Below are 16,721 nucleotides of genomic sequence, written 5' to 3'. Positions count from 1 at the left end.
GAGTCCATTGCCCCACCAATTTGGTCTCAGCAACAAAAATGGGTAATTCCCCTTCCATGTACTGTTCCATAATAACAGAAGAAAGATTTACAAAGCTATACGTCACTCAACGGAAGAGGGGAGAGCTAGGCATATGTGCAACGTGATGGCGGCCACAGCAGAGAAATGAGCCTACAACCAGAAACCTGATGTTCCAGATAGTTGTAAATCAAATATTTCTAAGTTGGCAACTGCCTACAATGCAGAAAGAAACAGCCAATCAATTCTTTTTCTTATAGAAATAACCTCCAAAAACAGCCGCTGGTCTGGGGTGGTTTGGTGAGAGAGAAGTCTCATAAAACTCTTCACCTTAAAGGTGTGCAAATTTACCTTCCAATACACAGGGCTCCAAAGCAATGTTAGGTTACAAAGCTTAATGACATCCTTATTGATAATTAAAACATCAAAGCAGAAAATATTATAATGGTGTCTTTGAATTTATATCTCCCCAGAATTTTTTTAATAGCCTCTTTAAGGCATCCAAAAGCAGCAGAGAGAAACTGGAGATGTCAGTACTTGTTAGCAGCCTGCAAGGGGTCTTCAGGCAAAAAGCGGAATCAGGCAAAGCATCTGTTTAATAGTTTATGAGAGAACTGACACAACTCAGAAGATTATTAACTTCATTCTCCAATATATTCTTTTCTATCCATCCCTTTCATATGATTTTTCACACCATATAATTCTAACAACTACTTCTGCTTTAAAATACATAAGTAGAAGTGAAAGGAGTTCTGAGTTACAGAGAGGTTACTGGTGATTCCTCATATGTAGCAAACACTGTTCATAACAGGTAAGTAAACTAAAATAGTCCCTAGAATAACCTCTTTTCTTTGAAAGTGCTTACTTCAACACTTCAGTAGTAATGATTTGTCATCATCAATTTTTAGGGGTTCTCTCTCTCTATAAACATCTGATTTTATTGAAGATAACACTAAAAGCAATGAAATGATTTAATCAATATATAGAAATATATGCATACAAATTAATGTTGCCATTCCTATTCAAACAATTCTCCTTAGGAAAGTAGATACACTTATTGCAACAACTCCACCACTGTTCAAAACTCATGGCACTCATGGCTTAACCAAAAGAATTGTCCCAAAGTATGTGTAACGTTTTCTGCATTTTCTTAAAAATAGTATAATTTCTTCCATTTAGGGTGGATTTAAACATTAGAAACTGCTCAGGTAATCAACTGGCAGAATACCATTTCTAGTCCAAACGAGGTATCAGGTTCCAGTAAAGAAACAGATCTTCCATGGGGCCCATAAACTATAAAATAAATTCCAATTCATTACCCCTCAAACTTACTTTTATTTTTTTGGAATACGCCATTAATACCTTAAATTTTTTTAAATCATTGTGACCTAAAAAAATAACTGCATGATAATGTAAATTCCTGGAGGAAGAGTATTAAAGATGTAAAACTGGCCTAAAAATACAGTCAACTGAACCAGTTATTTAGCAGTTCAATACAAAGATAATATATTAAATTTTCAATAAGATACAGTAATCCCTTTAATTTCGTAAGTTTTCCAAAATATCATTTCTCGATTAGAACTAAAACCCATGTAAATTATTGATTTAAGTATGTGTTCTGTTCAGAGCTACATTCCCATAACCCAGAAGACAGCAAGCACTCAGTAAGTATTTACTGAATGAGTGAATCAATATAGAAATGTAATGAGTGGTCACGAAGCAAGCTGATTTATATTTATATTTGCCTGGCTTATTTTCTAGAAAATAAGTACAGAATTAGAAAATTCTAATTAGAAAATTTTCTCTTTTTATATGGAACAATCAACAAAATATAACCAAACTATCAAATGTGATAAAGTACCAAGCACTGCAGCTGACAGTAACTGCATTCTTACAATTGCTCAGGGCCAAAAACTCTAAGGTCATTCTTGAATGACTACTCCTCTGACACATCCTATCCAACCTGAAGAAATCTGTTGGTTCTACCTTCGAAACATTATCCAGACTCTGCCCTATTCAGAGTCACCATCATCTCTTGCATAAATTACTGTCCCTCACCCATAACATCTTCTCTCCCCTCCTTTCATTGCTAAATCCATGGCCACTTATTATAATCACTCCTCTGTAAACACCCACAACTCCTTTGCCCTTCTCTCAGCTCATTATACTTGGTTAGCAAAGCCATAACCCTGGTAAAAATCTAAATCTCCACCTGCTCTGCACTTACACCAATGCATCTAAACACGGCTGATCATAATGCCTTAAACCTACAACCACAGTCCTCAACTGCACCCTTAATGCTGCCACGCAACGACTGTGTAACTCCCTGGTCCACTCACTCTCCCACTCCATTTCATACCTTCTTGATCCTCAACCCTCAGCGCCTTCTCCCCATCCTTATTCACAGCAATGACTTTCCTTCCTATACTTCACTGAAAGAAAAAAAAAATTAAATGAAACAATCAGAAGAGAACTTCCAGGGGCCGGCCTGGTGGCGCAAGTGGTTAAGTGTGCACGCTCCACTGCGGCGGCCCAGACTTCGCTGGTTCGGATCCTGGGCGTGCACCGACGCACCTCTTGTCAAGCCATGCTGTGGCTGCGTCCCATATAAAGTGGAGGAAGATGGGCACGGATGTTAGCCCAGGGCCAATCTTCCTCAGCAAAAAGAGGAAGATTGGCAGATGTTAGCTCAGGGCTGATCTCCCTCACAAAAAAAAAAAGAAGAAGACAATTTCCATTAACTTCCACAACCCCATCGAACTACCTCCCAGTATCTATACTTCCTACTGTGTCTCTGGCCCATTGCTACAGATGAATTATCCAAGTTTCTATATAATGCCAATCCCCATGCTAGTAAACTAAATCTCATCCCATTGAGTCCCTCAAGAGCACTACTCCAGGAATTCATTCTCACCATTTTGCTCTCAATAGATTACTGCCATCAAAATATAAACATGCTTGTTTTCTTCTGTCCTTATTAAAAAAAAGCAAACCACTCTCAACCTCAGTTCACTAACCACCCCATTTCTTTGCTCCCCCCTTTTGCAGAAAATCTTCTTGAAAACATTGCTAACTTACCATCTCCAATTTCTCTCCTCCCCTTCTCTCTTAAAACACACTCCAATCAGGCTTGTGCTCTCACCACTGCACTAAAACTGCCCTGGTCAAAATCAAAAGTAATCTCCACATTTCTACACCCAACGGTCAATTCTCATTTCTGATGTTGCTTGGCCTATCAGTAAGCATCTGCCACAGCTGATCACTCTCTTTTTCATTCAGTTTCCAGGACAACACAATATTTTTGTTCTCCTCCTCACTGACTACTCCTTCTCAGTCTCCTCTTCCAAAGGGCATGAGGAAACTTTTGGGGATGATGCTTATGTTCATTACCTTGACTATAGTGATGGTTTCATGGGTATATACATATGCTAAGACGTCAAATAGGAACCTTTTATTATCTGTCAATTATACTTCAAAAAAAAGTTTTAAAAAAACCTGTCAGCCTTCACATACTGTTTCTAGTCTCTAAGATTTCTTAGAGATCATGAAAACAGGATTATTAAAGTTGTTTTTATGTTTTTGTTTTTGTTTTTGTGAGGAAGATCAGCCCTGAGCTAACATCCATGCTAATCCTCCTCTTTTTGCTGAGGAAGACCAGCTCTGAGCTAACATCTATTGCCAATCCTCCTCCTTTTTTTTTTTTTCCTCCCCAAAGCCCCAGCAGATAGTTATATGTCATAGTTGCACATCCTTCTGGTTGCTGTATGTGGGACACAGCCTCAGCATGGCCGGAGAAGCGGTGCATCGGTGCACGCCTGGGATCCGAACCCGGGCCGCCAGTAGCGGAGCGCACGCACTTAACCACTAAGCCACGGGGCCGGCCCTAAAGTTGTTTCTAGACTCCAGAATGAAAATATCCTCGCCACTGAGAACAGTTAGTTCCTTTCTCATCCTATTCTCTCTCAATAACTTCAATCTATCACTTTCCATTATTTTCCTAACAAAAGAGAGAATCAAACCAGTAAAGAATTTGACTTTCTGTTGTCACCTATTATCATTACAGTATCAGAAATAATCTGCTGCCTTCCTTGTTCTTTCTCAAAATATAACATTCGAAAATGCCTTTTATTATTCTTAGCACTCTTTGCAAGCCTCAGCTAAGATTGGCCTTTAGTAGTATGAAGATAGTTGAAAGAGATCTGTGCCACTTTCTTATTTACTAACAGTAATGTGTCCTATTTTCTATCTTTTTATAATTTTATACCCCGTCTCAATTATTATCTACCTATATCAGGTATTTTAATAAATTCTATGATGAAGTAAGTAAAATAGTACTTGAAGCAATTAGGAAAAAGAAATTCATTATAATATTTTACAAAAATCCAGCACGTGTGCACTCGTGTGTAAGTGTAAAATTGTTGAGCTAGCTAGACTTCATGGAAATTATACGTTCAAGAAGCCACTCCGATTATGCCACAACTCGAAGCGGAACTCACTAGCAATAAGAGACTCACAGAGACATGGGTGAGACAGTGTCAGATTTGTGTACAGAATATTCAGATAGCTGCAGAATATGGATTTAAGGACAGCAGATCGGAGGCAGGGAGAGACATTATTTTATTATCTCAAACAACAAGGTCTAAACTAAGGCTGTGCTAATAAGGTGAGATGAAATCAGGCAGATTATAAAAATATTTACCAGGTAAAGTTTATTAATTTCTAGAACTCTTGTTCATTCCACTATGGTACTCAGCCTCCATTAAACAGAGATGTCATCAATCAGGAAAAGACCTATTCATTACTAAGCATAAAGATAACTACCATTTTCCTTTGTATTTTGTAATTTTAGAGAAAGATATAACTAGATATATAAACTAAATTTCTAATTGATTAGATACTAAAAACCAAACTAATATTATTATAAACTTTTTTTGGGCCCTATTAATAACAGGAGGACTGTTCTTACAGACAATCCAAGAAAACTCCACCTACCACATGACAGACTGGAACACTGTAACAGCTCCCTTCCAGCTCAGGATATGAGGAAAGGACAAGACGCAGGGTGGCATCAAATAGGTAGAAAGTGGCCTAGGAGAACACGTTGTCAAAAAAACTGACAATTACTGCATTCTTCCTGCCTACAGAACTCAATCGGAAATTTCTAAGAAATGATTTAGAATGATCTAGAATGGAATGAAAGAAGTCATTCATAAAACAGTGCTGATCATTTTAAGAAATATTAGCTTTGCTTCCTGAAATGATGTGACTGTGTAGCTCCTATACTGAAAAGTCTTATTTACATTATTACCATAATCCAGGCATAGATTTAGTTTCCATGTAAAAAAATGGCTTTGTCACTAAAAGACATGATTTCCATCCTAAATGTGGCTATACTCTTAATAATTAAGAGCAAAGTTCTTTGCAGATCAGCATCTGAAGATGATCAGAACTGAGTCAGTCTTCTAAACACAAATTTTTAGCTCTCACTATTTGTGACAGGGAGGGAAAATGAGTGAGAACATCTGTATATTGTCTAATTATTAAAAGCTCAGGCCCGGCGCTGTGGCTTAGCGGTTACGTGCGCGCGCTCCGCTGCTGGCGGCCCAGGTTCAGTCCCAGGCGCGCACCGACGCACCGCTTCTCCAGCCATGCTGAGGCTACGTCCCACATACAGCAACTAGAAGGATGTACAGCTATGACATACAACTATCTATGGGGGCTTTGGGGGAAAAAATAAATAAAATTAAAATTATAAAAAAAAAATAATAAATAAATAAATAAAAGCTCAAATCCAGTTCTCTCCTCTCCATCTCTTCATCACTGCCATCAAAGATAACCTCATCACTCCTCCTACAGCCTTCCTGTAATGGTCTCCCTATCCCTAGTACCATCACACCGCAAATGTATCCCCTTTTACGGCTACCATATCTTTTTATTTTTTTTTATTTTTTATTTATTTTTTTTTTGTGAGGAAGATCAGCCCTCAGCTAACATCCACACTAATCCTCCTCTTTCTGCTGAGGAAGACCGGCTCTGAGCTAACATCCATTGCCAATCCTCCTTTTTTTCCCCAAAGCCCCAGTAGACAGTTGTACGTCGTAGGTGCACATCCTTCTACTTGCTGTATGTGGGACGCGGTCACAGCATGGCCGGAGAAGCGGTGCGTTGGTGCGCACCAGGATCCGAACCCGGGCCGCCAGTAGTGGAGCGCGTGCACTTAACCGCTAAGCCACGGGGCCGGCCCCTACAATATCTTTTTAAAATATGAAGCTGGCCATGTCACCCCTCCTGCTGAAATCCTTCAGGACCTCCCAGTCTCCCAAAGGATAAAGCCCAATCTCCAAAGCACAAAATACAAGGACACTCTGATCCTGAAGAATCACGTGACCAGTGATTTACTCCCTGGAGAAAGCCTCCCTGAACCTTCTAACAGATGTTTCCTATTCTCCACTCTTATAGCATTGTATGCATAACTATTATAATTGCAAGTAACTACTATCAACCCACATTCTCCCTAAATACACAGCACCACCAACTTTGGAGTCATACATAAGCTCAAATCTCAATTCCACTGTTTACTAACCATGTAATAATCTTCAGCAAACCTTAAAATCTTTGGTTCTTAGTTTCCTCAGCTGCAAAAATTACCATAAAATACTCACCCTCATAAGATGAAAATTATTACAAATTTGAATAGCAATGAATAAATATAAATAAGTACAAGTTCTATCTTTGTGATGAGGATATATAATAGTTTTATTTAAGGAAAACATCCTGTTTTTCAGAGAAAAAGTCACAAGCCTATATAACAGCTAAACTAATATTAAATTTGACCTTCAACTTTAAGTCAACAAAATTATAATAAATTTTATATAAATGCTTATTGAATCCTCATAGAAATTAATATTTAAACAAAAAGAACACAGGCTCAGTTCCTAGAAAGTTTTTATTCAAAACAACTATTGACAAATCTAGCATTTGATAGTATTACCTCTAAAAAAAAAATACAAGTGTGATGAAAATGACTTAAGTAAAATTTTTAAAAACTCATTTAAAATATGGGACACATTTTCTATAAAGATGTTTGGGATTTAAAAATTGTCTCAGCAAACTAGGCTCCTCCCTTTTATGTGTCTCATCATTTCACAGGGAATGAACTTCCCGGGAGAGGAAGAGGAAGGGAAGGAAAGAGGAAATTCTTAAATGAGAACAGACAACAGAACTGGAGATAAGGATTAACAATTAAATATGCGTCCTACCTCCTGGGGGGAAAGAAGGAGAGGCGGCAGCGCTGGAGGAAAAGAACGGGTACAGGCTGAGATCTCCAGTACACTCAGAAGTGAGAAAGAAGAAGGAAGTCCCCTCCTGAGGATAAGACACCACAAATACGATACAGTATACTGAATCTTCAAAGCTCAAATAATAACAAACCTTTCCATCAGTAGTATCAACTTAAGAATCTGAAGGAAACAATTTTTTTCAAGACTATATTTAGAGAGAAATAAGGAATTAGGGAGACAGATCACATTTCAAGGAACCACCTTTTACAAACACAATGAGTTTGCAAGTTTTCATGATAAATATAAGATTTAACTAAAACTATACTGAAGTAATGATTTTTAAAGTAAAATTTCAACTGAATTTCAAGTACAATTTCAAGTTATACAGCAACCACACAGGGCCTTACTTCTTACTGTATTAGATGAATTTTAATCCCTGAAAAGTCGAACAAGGCTCTCTTTGTCTCAATTCTGGGAAAAAAAATTCAATAACTACTTTGACAGCAGTTTTAATTACTGGTAACTTAAGAAACTCAAGTCTTAAAATTCTTTTTTCTCCCTAATGTCACATGTACTTTTCTACCTAACCTCTTGGGAATGATACACTCAACTATGTACCTAAAGAAGTCAAAGTTTCTCTTAAGTACCTAGTATTTAACTGGAAGGAAGGCAAAATAACAAAAGCCCAATGATTTGAGAAGCAGGAAGCCTGGGCTCTGCAGTCAGCTCTGTACACACACTAGTAGCTTCTATTTCCTATAAAATGGAGGGACTCAGATCTCAAGAGTTCCTTCTAACTCTAACTTTCTTTGAACATTTTACCTACATTCACTATCTTTAAAACCTTTCATTTATATAGTTTATGGTTTATAAAGCACTTCTCAGTTTATCCTCATGAAAACTGTGTGAAGTCGATATTTACAAAGGAGGAATTTGAGGCTCAGAAAGTAAGAGATATACCCAAGATAGTGAGTGAGTGGTCAAGCAGAAAGTTCAACTTAGATATCTAGCTCAAAGTCCTTTACTCCTTAAAGATTCGTTATTCAGAAATCCTACAAACTCCAGAAGCTTAAAACACAAATCTAGACAACTGCATTTAAAAGCAATACAGTAGATAATCCATTTTTTTTAAATGTAATTGTATTCAATATAAGTGTAATTATTTACAGACAAAAAGTATACATGCTATACATCAAAAAATGGAGACATAACAGCCCAACTCAAACCATTCGGTAAAAAATATTAATCAGCAACTGAATTTTTCACTTACAACTACTAGCTTGTCACCACAGGAAGATACTACTTTTACTGTACATTCTTCAAAGAACTAAAAACTAAACCACCTGGGAATTTTTCCCACAAAGAAAATTCCAAACCCAGATTGTTTCATTAGTAAGTTCTAGCAATAATCAATGAAAAATTAACACAAACTCTTACAGAGAATACAAAGAAGAAACTTTCACAACTCGTTTTATGAGGATACCTTAACACTAGTACCAAAACCAAGGAAACAGTACTAGAAATGAAAATTACAAAGCCAGCCTCACTCATGAACATAAATGTAAAAATCTTAAAATGTTAGCAAATTATATTCAACCAACTACAGAAAGGATAATAATACGTCACAACAAAGTTGAGTTTATTCCAGGAATGGAAGATTGGTTTAACATTAGAAAATCAATTAATGTAATTCGCATTAACAGATTAAAGGTAGAAAACTCATATGATCATGGGAAGAAATGCAGAAAAGCATTCCATAAAATTGGCCATTAATGCATGATAAAATGCATAGGAATATAGGGGAACATCCTTAATCTGATAAATAAAAGGTATAATAAGTAAATAAAACCTATAGCAAATCACACTCTTAGCGAAATATTGAAAGTCTTGCCTCTGAAGTAAGGAACAAGAGAAGGGATGCATTATCCCACTTCCACTCGAATAGTAGTGGAGTTCTACACTACCACAGTAAGGAGAGAAAAAGCAATGCAAGGTATAAAAACTTGAAAGGCAGAATAAAAAACTGCCATCTGCAGATGATAAAATCTAAAAATAAACTTAAATGAACAAGAATTTCGCAAGGTTGCTAGATTAAAAAGATCAATTAAGGGGCCAGCCTGACAGCATAGCGGTTAAGTTCACGAGCTCCTCAGCGGCCTGGGGTTCGCAGGTTCGGATCCAGGCACGGACCCACGCACTGCTTGACAAGCCATGCTGTGGCGGCGTCCTATATAAAGTGGAAGAAGATGGGCATGGATGTTAGCTTAGCCCAGGGTCAATCCTCCTCAGCAAAAAGAGAACTGGCATCGGATGTTAACTCAGGGCTAATCTTCCTCACAAAAAATAAAAATCAATTTAAAAGATTAATTAGATTAAAAAGATCAATACAAAAATAAACTGTATTTCTAAATACCTACAGGTAGAAAGTGAAATTTTAAAGAAAATGTCATTGAAAAGCATTAAATGCCTTTTTTAAAAATCCACAAATTCAAAATGACACACAAAGAAAATGATGGGAGAAAGAACACCTCATTGGTGTCTTCTGCAGATTGCTGGAGCACCAAATCATTACTCTGAGAACTGATAAATAAAGGGGGTTGGGAGAATTGAGCATTTTTTCAGCCTTTCCTACATGAATGTACTATTTCATGAAAACCAAAAAGTTGATAAATGTTCTCACAGTCCAGCAAACAAATGCAGGAATAACTAAATTGGAAAATCACCATTCTGCAACCTCAAATGAAATATTGGATCTAAGCAACAATCATCAATAGAAGCCAGAACCATTAGGTGAGAGATTAATAGAAATTTTTTAAATATAGGGATGGGGCTGACAATACCTCAATCAACTGATCAAACTTAGTAGTCCAAAAAGTGGAACAACCAAACATTACGTGCTTCACGATGTGATGCAACAGGAAGTACACAGTACCCCTGTGAAGTATTCTTGTCTAAAAATCTGAACCAAATCTAACCAAGCCACTAAGCCTTACTATCAGTTTAAAGGAAACAGAGGACAGAACACGTTAAATGACACAAAGAGAAAGGAATCAGCCAAATCCAAATTAGTATAGAAGACAAATGACCCAATATCTCCAACAAATCAATTGCCTGAGGAAAAAACAGGAGGGAGAGATGTCAAAAAAGAGTACATAACTAAAAAAAGAGTACAAAAAGAGTACATAACATGATCTTATCTGAATTCTGATTTAGACCAACCATTTTTAAAAATAAATCTTTGAAACAGAAAAATGTAAATATGAATTAAGTATTAGATATCTATTACTAATATATACTATACATACTGACCACTAATATATACCATAACTAACAGATACTAAGTATACACTAATACTATTAGGTGTTAGTATTAGATATTAAGGAATTATTGTTAAATTAAGTATGATAATATCCTAGTGGTTATATTTTTCAAAAGTTCTTAAAAAGAGAAATGCGCAGTGAAGTATTTACAAGAGAGTCATACCTATGTATCTAATTTGCTTTGAAATACTCAAAAGAAACAAGAGGGCAAAACATGGTAACTGCTGAAGCTCTGATAACAGGGTTTTCATTATACTATTGTCTCAACTTTTGTATTTATTTGAAAATGGCCACAGTAAAAAACAATTGAAATCCAATTAGAAAACGGGTCCAGCTCAAACGCCACATAAATGACCTGAAGCTTCTCTGTCTGCCCTAAGAGAAACCCTTATCTACTGAAGCCTCAGAGCTGAGATATCTAAAAACCAAACCCAGAGGGTCATCCTGTGAGTGACTGAATTACAACGCAAATTAAATTCCCAACTTCACACAATATTATCTGTTAAAATAAGGGCACTGAGTAGGAAGAAATGAAATCCTGAAAATTGGAATGGGAACATGTGGGCAGAACTCACTCAGGCTGGGGACACTGAACCCCTAAATTCTGCTGGGTCTTCTTTGCTAACAGAAGCAGACCTTATACCCGTAACTGAGGTGAACTCTGCTTTGCATGAAGAAATCTGTAATGACCTCCCCTGAGGTAGTTGCCTTGCCAGACAGTTGATTTTCCTCAGGACCTACACCGACCTACACTGACTCTTTGCTTCTAGACCTTTAACTAGACTCAAGTCCCAGCAGGCCCCAAAAGGTGAGGTACAAAGTGTGACCCCCAGGAGATACACTACAATTCAAAAGAACAGCATGATTTTTCCAACTTATATAGACAGAAACTTGGGGAATATGTGTGGGATTTGTTATGAAGAATGTGGGATAATATGGACAAAACATAAAGTTGGATGAGGCTGAATTCACTGGTATGAGACCACTAAGCAGAGAGTCTAGATTCAGTGTTGTAGCTCAAGGTGTTAGGCAGGGCTCTAGCAGCTGGATTGGCTGGCTGAAACATGGACCAAAAGGTGGCCTACATTAAATGAAGCTGAAATGCTGAACTGCCTTGGTATAATGCAGAAGAAGGTATCCAAAGGCTTGGAGAAACTGGAATGTTATAATGGTTTTATCATGTAAAACCTGCTCACCTACCCCAGGAGGGTCCAAAGGACAGACCTTTCACCACAACTGTAAGAAATAAATGTGAGGTGAGTCACAGTGTTGTTGAAGAACTCTGTGGTTGCTTCTCTGTAGGTTGGAAATTACAGTGGGAACTGCTACCACTGAACTGGGATCCTTAAATGCACTGGGGATAATTGGATCCTGGGGAGGCAGGGGCCAAGTGGCAGTATTAAATCACCAAATACAAGGTAGACATGGTTATCACAATGGACAGCAGAGTGAAAACAGTTATCAGAATAGTCTGACTCACAGAGACCTATGGCATCACTAGTTGATCGTGGTGCCTCTAGAAGAGAAACAGACGGGTTGTCTTCTAAATTCTTACTTAATCTATACAGGCAAAAAAGTTCTAAGTCAAGTGAACAGAAGACTAACTTGAATTACCAAAACAGAGTCAAGGGCCCCTCAATGAATTCCCAAACTTGAGCCAGTTTATAGACACAGAACCCCGTGAATGAAGGGGAGGATGGGTCTCCTTGAGGAAGAACCCTGACACACAACAAAAAATTCATATTGTTGTTAATCTTTCTCCCAGCCCCTGCACTGGGAAAAGGAAATAACTAGACTTTCAGGGATTACTGGACACTGGCTCTGAACTGTCACTAATTCCAAGACACCCAAAATGTCACTGTGGTCCATGTGTCACAGTAGGGGATTACAGAAGTCAGCTAATCAACAGAGTTTTAGCTTAAGTCCATCTCACAATGGGTCCAGTGGGTCCCCTGAATTCAACCTGTGGTTATTTCTCCAGTTCAAGAATTCATAATTGGAAGAGACATACTCAGCAACTGCCAGAATCCCCATATTGGTTCCCAGACCTGTGGGGTAAGGGCCATTAGGATAGGAAAGGCCAAGTGGAGGCCACTAGAACTGTCTCTATCTAGGAAAATAGTAAGCCAAAAACAATACCACATTCATAGAGGGACTTCACAGATTAGCGCCACCATCAAAGAATACAGTTAGTGATTCCCACCACATCACCATTCAACTATCTATTTGGCCTGTGAAGAAAACAGACAGGTCTTGCAGAATGACAGTAGATTATCATATACTTAACTGGGTGGTGACTCCAATTGTAGCTGCTGTACCAGATGTGGTTCCATTGCTTCAACAAATTAACACATCCTCTGGTACCTAGTATGCAGATAGAGATCTGGCAAATGCTTTTTCTCAATACCTGTTAATAAAGACTACCAGAAGCAGTTTGTTTTTAGCTGGCAAGCCCAGCAATATACCTTCATCGTCGAACCTCAGGAGTATATCAACTCTCCAGCCCTATGATTCCAGTCATAATTTAGTTCTCAGGGATTCTGATAGCCTTTCCCTTACACAAGATACCACATTGGTCTGTTACATTCATGATACTATACTAACTGGACATAGTACCAAGTTGCAATTAGTCTAGACTTATTTGTAAGACATTTGCATGTCAGAAGGTGGGAAATAAATCGGACCCCTAAATATTCAGGGGTGTTCCACCTAAGTGAAATTTATAGAGATCTAGGGGTAGGGGGCATGTCAAAATATCCCTTCTAAGGTAAAGGATAAGTTGTTGCATCTGGCCCCGCCTACGAACAGAAAAAAAAGACAACACCTAGCAGGCCTCTTAGGATTTTAGAGGCAACATATTCTTCACTTGAATGCGCTACTCCAGTCCATTTACCAAGCGTATCAGTTAAGGTTTTCTAAAAATACAGAACCAATGGAAGATATATATATACAGTGTGTGTGTATATATAATATATATAGGAGGGAGGGAGAGAAAGAGAGTACACATTAAGAGATTTATTTTAAGGAATTGGCTCACATGTTTCTGGGGGCTGGCAAGTCTGAAATCTGTAGTACAGGCCTTCAGGCAGAAAACTCAGACAGGAGTTGTTGCAGTCTTGGGTCCAAAATCTGTAGATCAAGCCAGCAGGCAAGATTTCTAGAATACAGTCTTAAAGCAGAATTCCTTCTTTTCCAGGAAATCTGTTTTTGCTCTTAAGGCCTTCAACTGATTGGATCAGGCCCACCCACATTATCAAGGATACTCTCCTTTATTTAGAGAGTCAACTGACTGTAGATGTTAATCACATCTACAAATTACCTTCACAGCAACATCTATACTAGCATTTAACAAAACAACTGGGCACCATAGCCCAGCCAAGTTGACATACAAAACTTCTCCATCACACTAAGCAACCCAAAAAGCTACCAGTTTTGAGTATGGCCCAGAAGAAAAGGAGGCTCTGCAACAAGTCAGGTTGCCCTGCAAGCTGCTCTGACACTTGGGCCATATGACCCAGCATACCCAACGGTGCTTGAAGTATCAGAGCAAAGAGACATGCCTTTTGGAGACTTTGGCAGGCCTGTATAGGTTAATCACATACAGACCCTTAGGATTTTGGAGCAAAGCCCTGCCATCCTCTGCAGATTACTACTCTCCTTCTGAGAACACACTTGCTACTGGGCCTTAGTAGAGACTGAAGCTTAGCAAAGGGCCACCAAGTTACTATGTGAACTGAGCTGCTCATCATGAGCTGGGTGTTGTCTGGCCCACCAAGCTATAAAGTTGGGCATGCACACCAGTACTACATCATCAAATGGAAGTAGTATATACAACATCAAGATCACATAAGCCCTGAAGGCACAAGTAAGTAATATGAAGAAATGGCCCAAACGCCCATGGTCTCCATTCCTGCTATATTATCTTCTCTCCTCTAGTCCACATTTATGATCTCAGGGGAAGTTCCCTATCATCAGTTAAATGAAGAAGAGAAAACTTGGGTCTCATTTACAGGTGAATATGCAGGCACCACCTGAAAGTGGATGGCTGCAGCACTACCGCCCTTTTCTGGGACATCCCTAAGGGATAGTGATGAAGGAAATCCTCCCAGTGGACAGAACTTTGAGCAGTGCACCTGGTTGTTCATTTTGCTTGGAAGAAGAAATGGCCAGAGGTGCCACTGCATACCAACTCATAGGATGCAGCCAACGGTTTATCTAGATGGTCAGGGACTTGGAAGGTCATGTTGGGGAACCTGGTGACAAGGTGGTCTAAAGGAGAGTTATGTGGATAGACCTCTCTGAATGTTCAAAAAACATGAAAATATCTGTGTCCCATGTGAATGCTCACCAAAGGGTCACCTCAGCAGAGGAGGATTTTAATAATCAAGTGAAAAGGATAACCCATTCTGTATATACCAGTCAGCCTCTCTCCTCAGCCACTCCTATCATTGCCCAACGGGCTCATGAACAAAGTCGTCATGAGAGGGAGGAAGGTTTTGCATGGGCTCAGCAACATGGACTTCTACCCACGATAGCTGACCTGGCTACAGCCACTGCCGAGTGCCCAATACGCCAACAGCAGAGATCAACACTGAGTCCCCAATATGGCACCATTCCCCAGGGTGATCAGCCAGCTACCAGGTGGCAGGTTGATTATATTGGACTGCTTCCATTAGGGAAGGGGAAAAGTTTTGTTTTTACTGGAAGAGACATTCTGGATCCAGACTTGCCTTCACTGCATCCAATGTTTCTGCCAAACCTACCATCCATGGACTTAGAGAATGCTTATCCACCATCATGATATTCCACACAGCATCGCCTCTGACCAAGGAACCCACTTAACAGCACATGAAGTACAGCAGTGGACCCATGCTCATGGAATCTACTGGTCTTACCATGTTCCCCATCATCCTGAAGCAGCTGGCTGACAGAACAGTGGAAGGCCCTTTGAAGACTCAGTTACAGTGCTAGTTAGGCGGCAATACCTCGCAGGGCTGGGGCAATGTTCTCCAGGAGGCAGTATACGCTCTAAATCAGCATCCATTATATACTGTTGTTTCTCTCATTGCCAGGATTCACAGATCCTAGAATCAAAGGGCGGAAATGAGAGTGGCACCACTCACTATTACTCCTGGTGATCCATTTGCAAAATGTTTGCTTCCTGTCCCCATGACCTTATGCTCTGCTGCTCTAAAGTTCTTAGTTCCAAAGGAAGGAGTGCTTCCACTGGGAGACACAATGATTCCATTGAACTGGAAGTCAAAACTGACACCCAGGGAACTTGGGGCTCTTCCTCCCTCTACATCAACGGGCAAAGGGAGAGCTACTTTACTGACTGGAAATGGGACACTATTACATGATGGCAGTAAAAAAAGTAAGTCTGGAATACAGGAGATCCCTTAAGGTAACTCAGTACCACCATGCCCTATGATTAAAGTCAATAGAAAACTACAACAACCCAATTCCGGCAAGAGTACTCTTGGCTCAGACCCTTCAGAAATGAAATTTTGGGTCACCCCACCAGGCAAAGAATCACAACCAGCTGAGGTGCTTGCTGAGGGCAAAGGGAATGTGCAACGGGTAGTGGAAGAAGGTAGTCATAAATACCAGCTACAACCACACGACCAGTTACAGAAACAAAAACTATAATTGTTATGAGTCTTTCTTCCTTATTTTGTTATGAATCTGTTTATAGATTTATATATTAGGCAAATATCCTTGTTTTCTTCCCTCTCTCATTCCCTTATCACCTAACATAAAATAAATTAATAATAGTTAACTTTACATCACAGTATTTAAGCTACAGGATATCAAGAAGAATGAACAAGGACTTTGCATCCTCTCCTGAGGAAAGACTTCACATGTCAGTTGTATGCAGGATAGCTGTTAATCATGTTAGGGAAAAGTATGACTTTGTTATTGCTTTTATTTGGAGATTAAATATCATTTTTAGGAGATGTGTGTAAGTGTCAAGTTGACAAGGACGAACAGTAATGGTTGGTTATATGTGTCAACTTGGCTAGGCTATAGTATCCAATTATTCAATCAGATACTACTCTAGGTGTTGCTGTGAAAGTATTTTGTAAACATAGTTAACATCTA

At 38.9% G+C, this 16,721-nt stretch overlaps 1 protein-coding gene across 2 annotated transcripts in view; it reads right to left on the bottom strand.

Moving 5' to 3' along the window:
* STIM2 (stromal interaction molecule 2) overlaps positions 1-16,721 on the bottom strand; it is a 151,325-nt gene that overhangs the window by 106,735 nt on the left and 27,869 nt on the right. The gene's annotated exons all lie outside the window — the stretch shown is intronic.

This window comes from Ceratotherium simum, chromosome 8, assembly GCF_057802395.1.
Source record: "Ceratotherium simum simum isolate JZ-2026a chromosome 8, ASM5780239v1, whole genome shotgun sequence".
Taxonomy (NCBI): domain Eukaryota; kingdom Metazoa; phylum Chordata; class Mammalia; order Perissodactyla; family Rhinocerotidae; genus Ceratotherium; species Ceratotherium simum.
The sequence above is the reverse complement of the archived record's forward strand: the minus strand, read 5'-3'. Positions and strand labels throughout refer to the sequence as shown.